Genomic DNA, 17,903 nt, shown 5'->3' on the forward strand with positions numbered 1-17,903 from the left:
TGGATTCTCATCAATGCTATGTGAGATGAATGCACTACACCCTTTCCTCCACAGTCCCATTAAATATGGATGTGCATGCTAAATTCAAGTCAAAGCCTCTCTTCTACGCAGCAGTCCTGAGAGAGTTCAGCCTCAAAAACTACTGAAATGCATACAGTGTGTTGTACCTAAGGGAAAATAGTGCTATGAATCTGTAACTGTGAGGATAAAAACTTCTTTCTGAACAGGGAAAAAAAAAAAAGCTGCGTGTCAAAGATGTAGGAACAGATGGTAGTGATTTATCCTAAGTAGGATGTGGGATTTGGGTTCTTCCCTCTGTTCCAAGAACCCCTTTTCCATTATCCTCCTTGTGGTGCAGGGCAGCAGTTCTCAGTTCATTACCCACAGAAAACCAGGCACACCCAACTCACAATGCCAAAAGGAGATGAGGACAGTGGCATAAAGCCACACATGTAATATACACCAAAAAGAACCGAAAGCAGAAAGAGTGCATCTTTTACAAAATACAAAATGTTCTTCAGCTGATAAAACTAGTACAGTAAAAGCAAGTATTTTCTGAGTTATCTCACTGGTTGCATGGGCAGAGGGAGGAAAGTTCTTCCTCAACAACACTGACAATGCAAGCATTTCCTGAGGAAATCTGGCTCAAGCACTATGCTGATGACCCATTCCTTCAGACCCTCACAGTGGACTCAGGACTGACAGTCTAAGCCAACACCAGCTATCAGTAGAAGAGTCCAGGAGAGAGGAAACAGGTTGATCTGTGAAAGGTAAAACCATAATTTAATAGAACAAGATCTGCAGGAAAGTGAGTGTGTGGGCAATGTGTTTCCTACCAGAAATACACAGAAATGGATTCTGGGTAGTGTTCAGCGGGCAGAGAAATGTGTGTGCCATGTTATATTCCCACTCATTTTCCATATAAACGACAGGCCTATCTTTATTGTTGTCCTTTTCTCATAAAACTCACTCAAATGAGTCATTGTCATAGGACTTTCTTTAGCCCTGTTTCTAAAATTTGTGAGTATACTAAACTGAGAAAACTGGCTGCTAGAATTTCTATAGAAGACTGGATATCAATACACTTCCCAAAGCCAGGAAAAGAAATAAGTAATGTCAAAGAAAGGGTGATACAATATGTGTGTCCCTCACAACTGTGTCTCTTCTTCCCGGTGGAGTAGATAGGAAATTTAATTATCTCAGTCTAAGTAAGCAAATCATAGAACTGAGTTTTCTACTAGTGATAAACTATGTTGTTGTTTCATAAAAGCCAGTGGCCTTCTTTGACAATCATTATTAAGGAAAATCAGATTTTAAAAATCAGGGTTTTAAAGAATATCTGTATAATACCTCTGCCTTCTCTGCTCATTGTTTGTAGAAGTATTTTTCTGCAGACATCCAGCAGGTATCTAATCTCTATAAAAATGCTATCTAGTTCATGTTTTCTGAGTTTTATGTTAATAGTTGCTTGAATAGAGGTTTATACTGTCATGGGCAAAACAGACCCCATCTTCAGGATATTCATTGAATGTATTATTGACAAAATGCGAGCAGGGAGATGAGGAATAAAAGAAACCTTTAAAACACCATTTCCCAACCCCTTCATCCTTCCCAGCTCTACCTCCTCCCCGCCAGAGGTGCAGGGACACAGGGAATGGGGATTACAGTCAGTTCATCACACGTTGCTCCTGACACTGCTCAGGGAGAGGAGTCCCTCCCCTGCGGGTCCATGGGGTCCCTCCCATGGTAGAGAATTGTCCATGAACATTTTTAACAGGAGACCATCCCATGGGCAACAGTTCTCCACAAACTGCTGCAACATGAACCACTCTTCCATGGAGCGCAGTCCTTCAAGGACAGGCTGGGTCCCCCACAGGTCACAAATCCTACCAGGAAACCTGCTCCAGCATGGGCTCCTCTCTCCAAGGGTCCGCAGGTCCCTGTCAGGACCCTGCTCCTGTAGACTTTTCCCATGAGATCACAGCCTCCTCTCAGGCATCCCCCTTCTCTGGCATGAGTCTTCTCCAGGGGCTGCAGGTGGATCATTGCTCCTCCTTGGACCTCCATGGGCTGCAGGGGCACAGCTGCCTCACCATGGTCGGCAGCAGGGGTTGGGGGGAATCTCAGCTCTGGAGCCTGGAGCACCTCCTGCCTCTCCTTCTTCACTGACCTTGGTGTCTGCAGAGCTGTTCCTGTCTCATATTCTCATCCCTCTCTTCTCTGGCAACAGTTACCACTGTGCAATAACTTTTTTACCTTCTCTAAATACCTTATCACAGAGGCATTACTAGAGTTCCTGATGTGCTTGGCCTTGGCCAACACCAAGTCCACCTTGGAATTATCTGGGATTGTCTCTGTTGGACATGGAGTAAGCTTCTGGCAGCTTCTCACAGAGGCCACCCTTGTAGACTCCTCGCTACCAAGACCTGGCCAGGCACACCCAATACATCAATACATCTTCTTGACTAGAGTTGGATAAAATAATTTATCTCTGTGAATAGCTGAACATTTACTCTGTGTCTGTGAAATGTGCAGACCAAAAATGTGTAATATTTCTGTATGTTCCTTCAGCATGAGACTTGGGAGATTTGATTCTCTTGGAATATGATATGATTTTCTTTCCATGTTCTTTTGGTGTGAGAATAAGTGTTCTATTTTTCTCAACTGAGATGTTGCCTAGAGTAGGACTGCAGAAATATATCAGTTAAGGTTCACAACATGTCCTATAATTTGCACATTTGTATTTTATATTATTTACACTTTAGAGGAAGGATTATTTAATAAGATTTTTTAAAATTTTATTTTACTTGGAAAGAACTCTAGCAATCATCTTTAAAAAATAAAGATGTATATTGGACTGCAATTGTCAAATGAGTACTTTTGTTTATATGAAATCCTGGCAAAGACAGACAAGGTTTTTGCCATGGAAAGATTGGCCCTGACATCAGTATGAGAAGTAAACATGACATACAGATTTAGCAAACCTGACTTGCCAAAATGTACTAACATCTCATGGGGTAACTAAAATGCAGTAATATAAAAGACAGCCACTCCCAAGCACTCTCTGGATGGTCCTGCCCCTGTGTTTCCTCTGATATATATTTTTTTTCTCTTCACACGTACATAGATGAAAAGATACATATACAAAAGGATAGGAAAGCTAGACTGACACCAAAAGTGTCAAAACGAAAAAATTATCTTTAGCTGCTGGGAATTGATATCCAAGGCGTAGGAGTAAATATATCTCTTCATTTAAACATTTGCTTGTCTGGAACTTTAGCAGAGACCATGTACTTCCTTCTGCATATTTCAAAGGACGCAGATTTAGCCAGGTGTTCTTGTTGGATTGGTGGTAATAAAAATTATTTCCAAACACAATGACTGTGATATGTTAAATACTTTGTATAAACAGGGGAGGAAAATCCCTACCATATATTTGTCTCTCATCTATTTTAATTAGAAAGGGTTGCTGCCTCCTAGGATGCCCTCATTGTGGCAATGTTTTGTTTGACTATGTCTTGTTCATGAGTGGATATTTCTTTTAGTTAAATCTCATAGCTATGAATTGTAACGACTACATTAAAATATGCTTACAGTACTTCTAAGGCAACTATTATTGTGTCTTTCAGAAAGGGCAATTGAGAGAGAGAAGAAAATTTCCTCTGGTGTAAAGGCTCCAGCATATATGCTGTTCCACAGAGAGACAGTACATCCAGGGGAAAAAAAATGTGATTACTGCAAAGTTGGAGGTAGCAGTAGGTTGATCAAAGGGACACAAAAGGAGCGTGCAGCATCCAGCTTGTGGTTCAGGGCATCTGCATGTCTGACACAATAATGTTTCATTTGTGGCAGAGTTTTCTGTATGCTGGCACTGGACAATTAAATGACATAATTATGTAGCCTAGGAAAATTCCAGTTTGTTCTGCCTCCAGACGGAGCAGCAAGGGAACTTCAGAGTTCTCTACTGGGGCTCAGGCATTTGGGCCAGAGCTCCTTACCATTTATGAAAAGACACAATGCAGATTCATGCAGCAGAACAGACTCTTCTGGCACATCACAGCAAATTTATGTCCTTCATTAAACATACATTTAAATAATCTTTGAAATGACACCAGGGTCATCAGTTCTCATTTATTACTTTATTCCTAAATAAGGTACTGAATTCACAGAAAAGTATGCGGAAGAAACAGAAAAACCAGCAAGGTTTGTCCATCCCCTCTTTTTTTCTGATAATGACTGAAAGGAACCATTTCCTTAGAAAAAGAGCCAAAATTCAGGTCAAATGTCATGAGCAGTGGGTACGTGCTGCCACCCTGGGAGCTGGCTTACCTGCCTAGCAGTTAGTTCTGTGGGAGGGGCAATTAACAATAGTGTATCACACTATTAGAAATCCTTGACAAACACATTTTCTGGTTATGCAGATAGAATGAAATGGAGGCGACAACATTTCATCTTGAAAATTGTGCTGAGAAGCAGCAGGACACCCTAATGGAAGCCGTGCAAACACAGGAAGAGAGTATTTCTTGGATTGTTTTTCACCTTAATTTCTATATCAAAAGGGTGCCCCCCTCTCAGCGGCACAGTGAGCAACATGCACTTCCTGAGAATCCATGTCCAGGGTTAGACTGCTTCCCACTACTTTTTCAGCAAGAAGAGACCTTCAGTCTGTCCAAAGATCAAGGGTGAAGTTTTCATAAGCATTTGATGTGTGGGAACCTTAAATTCCATTTTAAAACCCTTTTTGCTTACAGTACTTCTGTAACGTCTTTACTGCTTCAGCATGTTGATTTTCAGAAGAATTGCATTTCTAAACTTCTATCATTTCTGGGCACGAACAAGGACAACTGCAGCCAGTTAGGTGCTGGTGTACATCATGATAGCTGATTTCTTATGCCTCAGAAACAAGACTGCACAGGAACAATTGGAAGAAAAAGCAATTTTATTGGGAAGGGGCAATTCAGTAAAGTTTAAGAATGCTTTCTGGATGCCCCATCCATGGAAGTGTACAAGGCCATCTTGGCAGGGCTTTGGGCAACCTGGTCTAGCGGAAGGTCCCTGCCCATGGCAATTTAATTCTATGAGTCTATGTTTCTATGTATTGTCTTCTGTGAATTAATATTAAATAGAGATAGCAGAAGCACTGTCAATGCACAGTTGAGGAAGCTGTGTTCCCAAATTCCTCTCTGCTGGGCAGTCAGCCAGCCCCCAGCAGTGTTAAGGATCTCTACTTCCAAGGACACTCAAGGATTCCTGGGACTCTGTCAGGGCATTAGGAAAATAGGAGCTGGAGAGGATTTCAGGGTGCAGATGGTCAGTGTCCCAGACTTGTGCATGTTGAGCTACCCTTGAGAGTCATTGAAACACTCACCTCTAATGTTTTATTTTAGAGATTTTGTGTCACGTTTTCCACTGTGGTAGCAGTTTTGTAATGCTTTTATTTCACTCTAGGAAACAAGACTTCTCCTCGAAGAACTCAGTGCTGAATGCAAACTTGGCCTCTGAACCAGAAACTGCTCTTGAGTTCAGTAGGTGCCTGTAAAAGTGTTGGAGCAAACTTGACCATCTACAGTGCAGCTCAGAGTTCTGTGAGAAGGACATCCAAGCATTGTAATAGGTCTATTACTGCCACTTGTACAGCCAATAGTCATGTAATGTAAACTTGTGCCTCTAGTAATTCATACCTGAAAAATTTTGCACTCAGAGTGGTTTTTTTCCCTTTCTGCACTGCTTGAGGTCTTCTGAGGATCAATTAGACCAGTCTTCATAAACCAATTTATACACAATGCCACCCAGAGTCACATTTTCTTTGTTTTTAATGCCCCAAAATTAGTGTAAGTTAGTACCACCCCCAAACCCTTTAGGGGGTAATCTGTGTTGCATTCATTTGTAAGCATATTTCTAGCCTACACAAAACACATTTCTTTTTCTACTACAAGCCTCTTATTTTACAGATATTTTGTTTTCCTGGAAAAAAATCCCAACCACTTTGAGTTTATAGCTGTTTTCTTCACAACATGTTATTTCAACACATATTAAAAGAAAAATGTCTCCAAGCTTAGTGTCTTGGGATCTGAGTCTCAGTTACCTCCTCTTCCATAGCTGTTCATGTATTGTTTTGTATTCCACCTTCTGTCCTGTACCTGGTCTGCATGTGACAGCATGAAAAATACGTGGCATGGGTGAGAGCTATTTTTAAAAGATCAATTTGGAATTAATGTTGTTGGACAAAATCTTTTCAGATGTATTGCAAAGAGAAGCCAATTCTCTTTACAGAATTGACTAAATTAGTTAGGAGATGAATTGCAGTGATATAAAGCTGATTTTGTAAATTTCTTTAGGAATAAAACTAGTAATTCTTGTAATAGGTTTTAAAGCCTGGACCCTTTTCTTCCTCTAGACATGCTTACCACTGTTTTCTGCATGGTTCCATTTTGAAATCTATGCTGATTTTTAGAGGCTTTTGTAATATATAGTTGCTAACTCCACATGGTTCCATAACATCAGCTGCAACATGTTTGAAAGCAGTAACTGGACAAGCAATCCATCCAGGGAAAAACAAATCATGTCTGGTTGCAATGGTCTAAATAGCTCTTATTTCCCATTCTGTGTAGTGTTTGTGATATTTTTGTAGAAACAGGGAAGTAGGTCTGCTAAAAAACAACTGTGAAATCTGGCAGAGGAAGATCAAGACAATTTTACCCCTAGAAGATGAACAGCATACAAAATTACACTCAATTTTTTAGCAGATGTAACTAATGGGAATGCGGTGAAGTTATCTGTAGTTTTCATCCAAAGAATACACGCCTTCCTAAAAAACATCTATAAGGCTTACAAGACCCACAAGGGGAAACATAAGGAGTTCTGCTGTGCAGGAACTGAGATAAGACAGGTATGTCTATTTTTCACAATATTAATTATATAAAACTCTTCATTAGTCTTTCCCTCTTCTTGTCATCTGGTTAGACGAGTGGTAAAATTGGTATCTCACAAATTTACTACCCCAGACATCTTCCTGGAAGTAATTGATAACTATTCCAATGTACAAGAACTTGCCCACTAGGGCCATTCCAAGTCCATTGACTATAAACCAGAATCTTTTGGAGGATTTCAAGTATGGCAATATCGAAATTAATGAAAATATTCCCATATGTATTCCCATACGAGGCTAATTCCCATAGGTAACAAATTCTATAAAAGTAACTTAATTTGTTTTTCACAGGAGAATTTGTTCTGAATGAGACAAGGTTTTCCCAAAAGAATAATAAAAGGGTGAGAAAATAATCCATTATTTTCAAATTATTTTCAACAAGAAAGAAATTGTGGGGTAATTGTGGATAGTCCTTTGAGAATATGAGGTCTGTATTCAGGGTCCAGAAGACAAATTAAGTTTTAGGAATTACTAGGAGGAATTTCAGAGTGAAACCTGCAGTCTGTATACTGTTCAGATACTGAGTGCTACCTGTTTTTATAACATAAAAATATATATAATTATAATTAGATATTGCAGAAGGGCAGGCATGTGGCTAGATGCTCCACAAAAAAATAGGCTTTAACTCTTCAGCTTGTGGTAAAAGTGTCCTTAAGGACAAAAGCTATGTGAAGTTGGCACCATGGAGAAGGTGAATAGAAATGATTCATCATTATTTTACAACAAGCACCACAAGGCACACAGTAAAGTATACAAAATCAAACATAAAAACCGAGGTACTTTCCTCATGACTCACAATAATATTATGAAATGCATTGCCACAGGATCTTATAGAGGCAAAAAATATGAATAGGATTAGATAAGAGAGTGTGAATCCATCAAATGATATGATCCTACTTCAGTCTGTAGTTCATCAGATCATTGTTGTTCTAGTCAGAAGTCAATAGAAGTAAATCAGGAAAGAATCAAAAATCTCTTTTCTGTATAGGTGCTACCAGGCTTTGCTGTAGACAGTCTTCTGAGAAAAACATGGACTTGTGTCAGGTCACACTTTTCTTACCAAGTTATGTATCTGCTTTCAAATGCATCTAACTCTTTCTGGTGATATCAGTCTTTACAATTATTTTCCTTTCATATTTGAGTCGTGGCAGGAAGAAACATTTTCAATACCCATTATATATCAAAGTTTTTCTGTTGAGTATAAAAAGAAATAATTTAATAGTTGTGTTTGTAAATGTGTTTATAAATCTATATTTTAATTGTTACATAGTTTTTGAATAGAATGTAGAGAGGGAAACCTGGCAGGTAAATGGAAGAAGCAGGTAGTTGCTGCCTGGATAAATTGATCTGGCTTTACTAGAAATGCAAGGTCCTGTGCACACTTTGAAAACAATTATTTTATATGTTGGCTCCAAATTTGGTTTTAAATTGTAAAATAAAAGTAAACCAGATAGTATATTTCAGAGAAAATGAGTTCCTGAAGTATCATGTGCATACATCAGGTGTGCATCCATTAAGAGCAAGCTTCTTGGCAACCATATGAATACAATTCCTTTACTCATGTTTTTTATAATAATCTTTTTACAAGAAAATAACAAATCAGCTTCCAGTTCCTGTCTTTTAATTTTCCTTCCAGGTCTAATGTTGCTAATGGAAAGAAAGATCCTGACTGATTTTCATCCAGCTTTGATATCTTCCTGCATCCTTTCATCTACTCTAATTCACTGCTTTCCCTTTATTTTATTTCTCTTTCCCTCTCTTCCCTGCTCTGTACTCTCCTCAATTTCAAAGCAAAATGCAACTTGATCAAGTGAAAACACCATCATGGTGTGTTTAGCTAGCTGTAAATATAGAAGTAAATATACAAAAATCTAGGCACTGCATATCTGATAAGGTTCCAGTCCTTCTGCTCAGACACCCAGACCCTGGTACTTGTTTTGAGCATTGTGTAAAAATTAAGCAGGCTTTGATATGCCTTATCAAATAATTGTTTTGAAAGGGCAAGCTCTCATGTCTTCTAAAGACACTAATCCCACATTCACATTGAATCATGGGATGAGAGAGGTAAGTACAGAATGTAATTTAATATCAATTATATGGAGTATGTCTCAGTTCCACTTGAAGATAAGAATACAGATGGAGGAAGAGTTTGTAAATGATCAGGAAAGTGGTTCGGGATTTTAAGCCAATATTAGAGGAAGAGTGAAAATCCCTATTTTAAAAGAATAGAGATCATGAAACAGACATCATTATAAATTGAAAAAAAACCCTGATTCTAAATCTCAGCATGAGCACACACAAACTGGATCCCAGCAGACCAAAATGAAATGTCTAAATCAGCAGTGTGCTCCTGGGTTTTCATAATACCTACACTGAGAGAATATGAAACAGCAGGGCAATTTCACAACTCTGTCCAGTCAAAACAATGGAAAATATTGTGAACCCTCCTAAGCAGCTGCTGCTCAGCTACTGCCAAACACCTGAGACACATTACAAAAAGGACTAGACAGTCTCTGTTAAACCATGGAAAATATGAATGATTAAGGCAGCAGAGTGCATCTGATCTCTGTAGCCTGAGCTGAAGTGCCCCAAGCACTACCTGAGATTTTGTATGGCAGGAAGAACCGCAGTATGCTGGTAGGTGCCAAGTCCTGGCCTTTGCAGAAGGAATTTGGTGATGACTTTATTGTTTGTACAGTAGCCACCACAGTAAGACAGTTGTTGAGAGATGAAACAATAGGAATAATAACAGCAATAAAAGTAAAATATTGTAATGCACTTACCTTTCAGAAGTAGATCTTAGAGTCAGGAACACAAATACTTACAATTAGTATCAAATAATGCCTATAGTAGTACAAATAGTATCATCACTTCCCAGTTCTCCTCAGAACACACTTCTGCCTTGAGGATTTAAAAAAAAACCCACCAAAACACACATGAACAAAATAATAAATAGCTCTGATAACCTAGAACAGAAATTGAAAGCTCTAATATTAGAGTATGTGTCTTTCTTTGTATTTATAAGGGACAATCACTTAATGGATTGATATAATGATACTATTAATTTCAGCTTACATAAGGCAGACCCTGGATACTGTCCAATAAACAATCAAGTATTACACTACAAATTTCTTACTAGACCACTGGAATTATAGAACAATAAGCTTTGCAGTTGGTGAATACTTCAGTAGTGATACTGGAATTACCCATGAAGACCCAAGCAGTTGCCCTAAGTACTACCATGACTGCTAGGCACTTTACCTACTAAATTGCTCAAATCCTGGAAAGTGCCTGTATCTGTGTCATGTCTATGTCTTTTCAAAACGGTTGAATTTTCTTTAGAGAAAAATAGATAATTCTGATCATAATCCCAGAAAATCTCATATTTTAGGAACATTGTTTCAAATTCTTTTTTTCATATTAGTACTGATTAGCTGCATTTACATCCACACTACCAGGATATTTTTCCATTGTCAAAATAGTTTGCTTGTATAAAGACTGTCACATTTCTTTTTTATTTATATTTTTGTATCAATCTGTCTGGGACACTTCAAGATCTGGAAAGGACCAATGCAACACTTCTGCAGAAAAATTGACAGTAATAATGTTGGTAATAATGTCTCAGTGTTGACTGTATTCTGTAATGCTGTTTCCTGTGTGGACCTCAGCTGCAAATACTTCAGATGGTTTTTTTTCTTCCATGTGGCCCATCAAATCCTCACACATTATGTTCTTAGTCTCTTAGGGTAAGAAAAAGCCTCTTCATAAAACTAAACAACCCAACCCTCTATTATTCCTATTTGGCAGTTTACATCTGTATATTTAACATACATCTAAGGAAAGCAAGCATAATTCTGCCAACATGAACAGCTGCTGATATATTGTGATTCATTTTTGTGATATGAGTCATTGTAAAACATCCCATTTCTTCAGAAATCATCAAATTCTACCATCAAAGATCTGCTTTTATATTTATATATACACTCTTTGATAAAGCATTTACAAAACATCTAATCTCAGGCTCTGTTCACTTACCTTTGCAGAGTAGTCCATGCTCTATAAATCAGGTTTCTCATTCTCATGTTTTGCCAACAGCACTCCCACAACAAATGTGGATGTGTCTGTAGTGACCTCCAGATTCTTATTTTCAGCTGCTTTGGTTCCATAGGCCTCTAATGCATAAGTGCCAAAAGCCAATAGTGTTTATTTGGCACACAGATGTTCTGAAATCTGTAACTGATAGAACTTTTATTTTTTTACAGATGCTTTTGTCACAGTGTTTTTGTTAGCATATGCTCTGTTATTGTCTACCAACCCTGACACAATGTTCTGACATGGTTTGATATGCATATTTAGATACAGTTTATTCTCTGCCTAATACTTTTTGTACTATCTGTTCTGTAATACAGATTATCACATTTGGTCTGCTTTGTTTCCTGTCTTCCATGAGATTTTGTGCTGTTTTGGCACTACTGATACTTTGCCATTAATTTTGGGTGAGGGGTATGTTATATGCAGCTTGGAAATGAACCTAAGGCTGTCCATTTTGCATTTTAGATTTTCTCACTGTTGGAGACTTGCAGCTTTCTGGGTTCTATTTCACAATAAGACAAATGTTACAAGGCAATATTGTAATTAGCAGGTCTGGCAAATGTTCTATGAGCAACGAAGGTTTTTACCAGGATGCAGGAGTCATAGACTTCTCAGATATTGAGGGTTGTGTGCATTGTCTTAATTGTACTTTCAAATCTGTACTTGGAACATATTAACTAGCTAATTGGCTAATACAATAATACTGCTGTACTTTTAGGCCTAAAATCTCTAACTATGGCATTAGTAGTCTTGTCGAAAGGATCCTGCACTATTTTCTATCCTTTTAAAATACTTCTATAACAGCAACATAAAGTATCATGGAATGCTGGAATGGCTCATGTTGGAAGGGACCTTATAAATACGTTAAAGATCTATAGTGAATAATTGCACAAAACATTACTCTTGGAACATTTGGAACAGTTAAATTACTTCAACTCTTTTAAACAGTTTGCTAAAAAAGTGGACCACTTGAAAGATTAATTCTGTTATCTCTGTCAATACCAGCTAAACTAAAGCATACCAAGCATGAAGAAGGGGAAGTCAGTTTCACTGTTCTGCTATGTGAGATGTTGCTTCTGTCATTTTCTTGAACACCTAAACCTTTTGGAAGGTTGCAGTGGTCTGAACAGTCATGTGATGGTGTTCAAGCATGACAGAACTGGAACCTGACCAAAGCTGCAGTGAACTATTGCTACCAGAAAACATCTACTACTACCCTATTTCATGGGGACTTGATCATGAAGGTTTCTGGATCACTGAAAGCAGGTCATGCAAACAGAAACTTTTCTGGCTGAAGCAAGTCAGGACTTGCTGAATATGACCATGTTCACAGTGTGCCCTCTGGCATATCCCACATTGGCAAGCCTTTGAGTAATAGAATGTCAATCACTTCTGCAGGAAACTGGCAAAATCTAACTTTGTAGGCTACTTCAAATGTTGATGATATTTGTGGCATTTATTTTGGACCTGCTGTGTAACAAGCTCTGAAAATCTCTGCCAAAGAGTTCTTTTTGGTTTGCTCATTTTCATAAACCTACCACTAAGATTTTGTGAGATTGATTCTTAGAGACTCAGCTCCACAGTTATAATGTGATAACAAATCCTGACATTATTCTGTGATATTTCAGCTACTCAATCTAGCAGCCACATATCTGTCTTCCTCTCAAAGACTGTTTTCTGCACTGCAAATGCATTGTCTAAAGTTATTCTGATGTCATGATGCCCCTTCATTGCTCACAGCCACAAAGAGAAGTTTCCGTAGATTGATCTCTGTTCTTGTCAAGAAAATCAATTTCTGTGATTATGCAATGTAGTTTACTACCGTCAGAGAGACTTTAGTGAAGTTATTAATGGCCCTGATGTGCCAGTAGATAAATAGAAACTCTTAAGTTCTGTTAACAGAAAAGTGACCCAATTCTCTCCTCTTTTACCATAAATTACCCTTCCCAAATGAAACTGGTCAGGGAAACCATTGTTTTTGACAACTGAATTCAGAAAAGCATGTTAATTTCTTTTGCTTGTATTTCTGGGTGTTACATGTCTGTCATTAAACCCCAGCAATGCAGTGTGAGGGAGTAGTTTCTGCTCCTTGCAAGATGTCACACCACATCAAATGTGTCTTTTTCACCCTTATCACTTGTAGTGCTGGAGATGTTATAGCAGTTTGAAGATGGCATCCACCACTCCCAAATATTCCTCACTTCACAGATGTGTCATCAGTAATTTTCAAAGTCATTCCCATGCCTGCCAGTGACAAAAGTATTCAGAGTCTCAGTAGGGATATGAGAGTATCTTCTGAAGAAAAAGCTGGTGCAAACCAGCTAAGAAATCAGGGTTTAAGACTCCTCTTCCAGCATAAAGAATAACATTGTACTTGGTCATGGCATTGTTTGTTCATTTTGGAACACAAAGGAAATATTGACTTCTTCCCATGGAGTACAGAAACTGAATTATGATTAGTGCCACCAAAACCAGAGGATTCTAAGAGCAAGGATGGAAAGATTTTCCTATAAATTGAGCAATCATTTTAAGAGGCAGTAAAGAGTGAGACAGTGTGGTGCCATTTGATGCCTCTAGAGGCTGCATTTAAATCTTTTATTTCAGTTTTAATTGCATTATTTCATGCATAATTTGCCTCCAAGAGGCTAGGACATTTCCAGAATAAATACTAAAATTTAGATTGCTTTGTGACAGGAAGAAAAAAAAAATACTCCTATAGCTGGTTATTTATTTCTTTTTTAGTACTTCACATAATACATCATTTTCCATCTGCATCATATTATAAAATAAAAGCTTTTTTTTCTTTTTTTTCTTTTTTTTCTTTTTTTCTTTTTTCTTTTTTTTTTCTTTTTTTTCTTTTTTTTCTTTTTTTTCTTTTTTTTCTTTTTTTTCTTTTCCCAGAAAATACCGTTAGTAGGTGTCCCATGTCATAAGAGACCTCCTTAAATAACAAAGATGTTGTCATCTGTCTGGTGCTCTGAGTACTCACAACGTTATTGATCAAGATAAAAGTGTAAGACAGTTACCAGAAAGTGGAAAACTGAATCAGATTATGGGGGGAAAGGGAAAATTAATTTACAATTATTAAACTGAATCATTAGGACTTTGCCATAACATGTCAGTCTAGGGAACTGTGACCTATTCAAGGTTATTCCTAGTGTCAGCTGTGAAAATAGCAGAACTGATTAATGGCACTAGGTGCTGTCCTGTAGTCTGGATTAAGTCTGAGGAACAGTATTTTCAGATACCTTTCTAAAAGCAATGTTTCAAGGTACATATCAACCTTGACACATTGTTAATCTGCTCTGCTAAAATTTTAATCTAAATTGGGCCAAATTTTCTGTGTTTTACTCCTCTTTGTCCAGCAGTCAGAACAAAACCCCTGCCTGTCACTCCTCAGCATGGGATATGAGCCTGAAGACTGAGGCTGTGCAGAGCCGTGCCCACAGACAGCTCTGTGGTGATCACAGAATTTTTAAATTTTTGTGACAAAACAATCTAAGTTGTTTATACAATTTTCTCTTCTTGTCTTTTGCATTTGAATCTGCTCTGCCTTTTCTGAAGAAACCTTTTTCTTAGGATCTGTCATAATCTCTATACTTTCTGAGGACCTCCAGGAAATCATCAAATACAAGAATTCCTCTTCTGGTAATGAGTAATCAGAATAATTTTTAGGTTAGTGTGATTCCTGAGGCAGTATTCGGGGGTTGGAGTTAGTTATATAAGGTCATTTAATGTGAGTGGCATGTTAAGAGTTTAAGTAATTACCTACTTTCTTCTGTCAGGGTAAAAAGGTAAGAACCTCTGTGGAATAATTTAGCCCATCCTAAGGTACACACATTTAAGGCAATGAGTCAGCATCCGGAGGTACTTTTTGCAGGTAGGAATCACGTTGAATTCCAGGTGGGAGTTGGATGCTCAGCTAAGTAATGAAGAAGGTAAAGCTTTCAACTGTCATCTAATCACCTTAATAGCAAAAATAAAAACAATCAAAAGAAATTCAAAAGAAGTTAGGATCCAAGTCTGACTTTTCTCTTTTGAACCCACTGTATACTTTGGTATGCCTGGAGGCTTTTTATGTTCTGCCTTTGACTTTGCAAATTTTATCTTACAGTTTATCTTTAGAAGGGAGCTAGATATTTTGACCTAAACTTTTTAACACATTTGAGCATCTTTCTACTGAAGGCATGACAGAAAATTAGTAACATTTTCCAAACCCCCAGCTAAGTTCAAGTATCTTCACTGATCCCTTAAATCCAGTATATGATGTTTCTGCTTAGCTAGATCTAGATCTCCAGACCATGGAGAGCACTTGGGTTAGGGAGAGTCCAGAACCAGCTCCTTAGGGCCCTAGAATCATAGAAGAATTAAGGCTGAAAAGGACATCCAAGATCAGTGAGTCCCACCTTTGAATTATCATCAACTTGTCAAATAAAGTGTAGCATTTAGTGCCACATCTAGCCTATTCTCAAATATATCCGGGTATGGTGACTACCACTTCCGTGGGCAGTCCATTCCAATGCTTTACAAGACTGTCAGAAAAGAAACTCTTCCTGAAGACCAAGCTGAACCTCTCCTGTTGCAGCTTGAGACCATGTCCCGTTCAGTCTCTGGTTGCTGGAGAAGAGGCCGAGCCCCACCTGGCCACAAACTCCTTTCAGGCAGTTGTGGAGAGCGATAAGCTCACCCTGAACCTCTTTTTCTCCAGGATAAACATCCCCAGCTCCCTCAGCTGCTCCTTATTTGACTTAATCTCTAGACCCCAAGGCCTAGGGATCCCCTAAGGCCACTGTATCCTCTGGCTCTTTGAGTCAGAGTGTAGTTTTTATGCAATCTGAAATAAACACTTTAGTTGTTGTTAGTTTGTTGGGTTGGGGTGTTTTTAATTACAAATTGGACGTTACGTTTAGTTTGGGAGTTCCTTGAGATAAAGCCTGAAATAATTACAAAGCTTGCAGCATGGATGCACAGTCTGCCTGAGAAACACTTGCTGGTTCAGCAGGGACGGCGAGGGGGGGATTCAGAGGGAGGGGAGCAGCCGTGTGCCTCGGGGAGCGGTCCCCGGCCGCGGCGCTCCCCCGGCCGCGGCGCACGGGGGGTGTCAGGCTGCACCGCCACCGCGGACCGGGCTGGCTGCACCGCCTCGGCCTGTCTGCCGAGGGCAGGCCTGTCTGCGGGGAAAGGCCCTGGAGTCATTCGTTGTTCACTCTGTTAACCTTCTTTCCAAATACACTCACTTTTTCCCTTGGTCGGTTCGCATGCTGTACTTACTCTGCGAGAATTGCTCTGGCTTTACAGTTCACTGACACCTCTTTTTAATTTTAAAAACAAACTACAACAGCAACAAAAGTCTTTACAGGGGATGTCCCTTACACAGAGTGTGAAAAATGTGCAGACACGTGCTTTGATTTTATTTTTGATTCCAAATATACTAAATGAGTATATCACACCTCTCATCTCATTTTCTATTTGCAGACAACCCTGCTTCCTCAAAATTCCTTTTTTTTTTTGAGTCCTAGGCCATCAGCCTCCCTCATTCTCTTGACTGTCATACACCATCTCAAACAAGAATAGCAAAAGTTTGGAAAGATCCTGTTGAATGCTTCTGACTGTCCAGCTCTAGGACCTCAATGGATCTATTTGCCACAATTAAATATATACACTTGTGCTTTGCTTGCTCATGAGTGTAACACAATTTCAGTGATCAAACTGAACTCATGAATATATTTTTTTTAGAAAGTCTATTTTAAAATCAGCCAGCAGATAACACTGCAGATATAAAGAAGTAAATTATATATGGAGTGGAGATAAACATTGAAGATTAGGATGCTTTAAAGCATTTAAGCCAGTGCTCTGTATGAATATATATTATGCCAAGCAGTGTACAAATGCATTTATTTTGGTGAATATTTAGTATTATGCATATCTCTGGGTTAAACAGCCATGTTAGAAGACACCCTGTATATACATACATGTTTTGTTTATGAAATAGCAAGGCCTTTCAAAGTTTATTTCAATCTTTCATGTTACTTTCAGAACTGATATAGTAAAACAGAGTCTATACTTGACCAAGGTTTAAATAAGATTTTAATTTTTTAAAATACTGCATTTTAAATTGACTTAGACTTCCCCTTGTCTTTATGCTCATTTGGTGAAGCTCACACTGTCATGACAGTGGTTGACAATAATAGATAAAGTGCTGTAGATAAAAATGAGGTTGATACATTTTACATGAAAGCCCTAAAGCAACTGGGTTTTTAAATCAACTATCTAGCTGGGATTGCTTTCACTTTCCTTTTTAGCACCTCATTAGGCTTACAGCAATTTTCCTGCAGAACTGAACTTCTGCCCCAGTCACAGTTCATTTTCCTCCTCTAATGTCCAATTACTCTGTTTACTGAAAATTATCATATTTTAATTTCACAATAATTTAATTAAAATATTTCATTCTAGAATATAAATCAGCAACACAGAGCAGCATCATTTGGCATTCTTCTGTTACAGCTCTGTGGCATCCTGGGAAACAGCGCAGCTGCCTCAGCTTGAAGGGAATACCAGGAGAGTTTTGTTCCATCCCCTTCGTGTTTTATAATTTCGCTGAATGCCTTACAACATTTTTAGGCTTCTAACGTCCCAGAGCAGTAGCAGCACCTCTGCAGTGTGCCCTGAAATCCTGTATGAACACCCAGTTTCTTCTTACTGACACTACTTTTTTACTGGGCTTCCTTTAGGCTTAGAATTGTGGTGCCTCTCTTGAGCTCAGCTCCTCAGTGTTCCTCTTCCTGCCTGTCTTCCCCAACCCCGTCACCAAGGAAAAAGGAGTTTTAGCAGTCTTCAATATAAATACCTGGGTTTTGCAAACACCTGCTAGTACACTGAGATG

Source organism: Prinia subflava, chromosome Z, assembly GCF_021018805.1.
Source record: "Prinia subflava isolate CZ2003 ecotype Zambia chromosome Z, Cam_Psub_1.2, whole genome shotgun sequence".
Classification (NCBI taxonomy): Eukaryota; Metazoa; Chordata; class Aves; order Passeriformes; family Cisticolidae; genus Prinia; species Prinia subflava.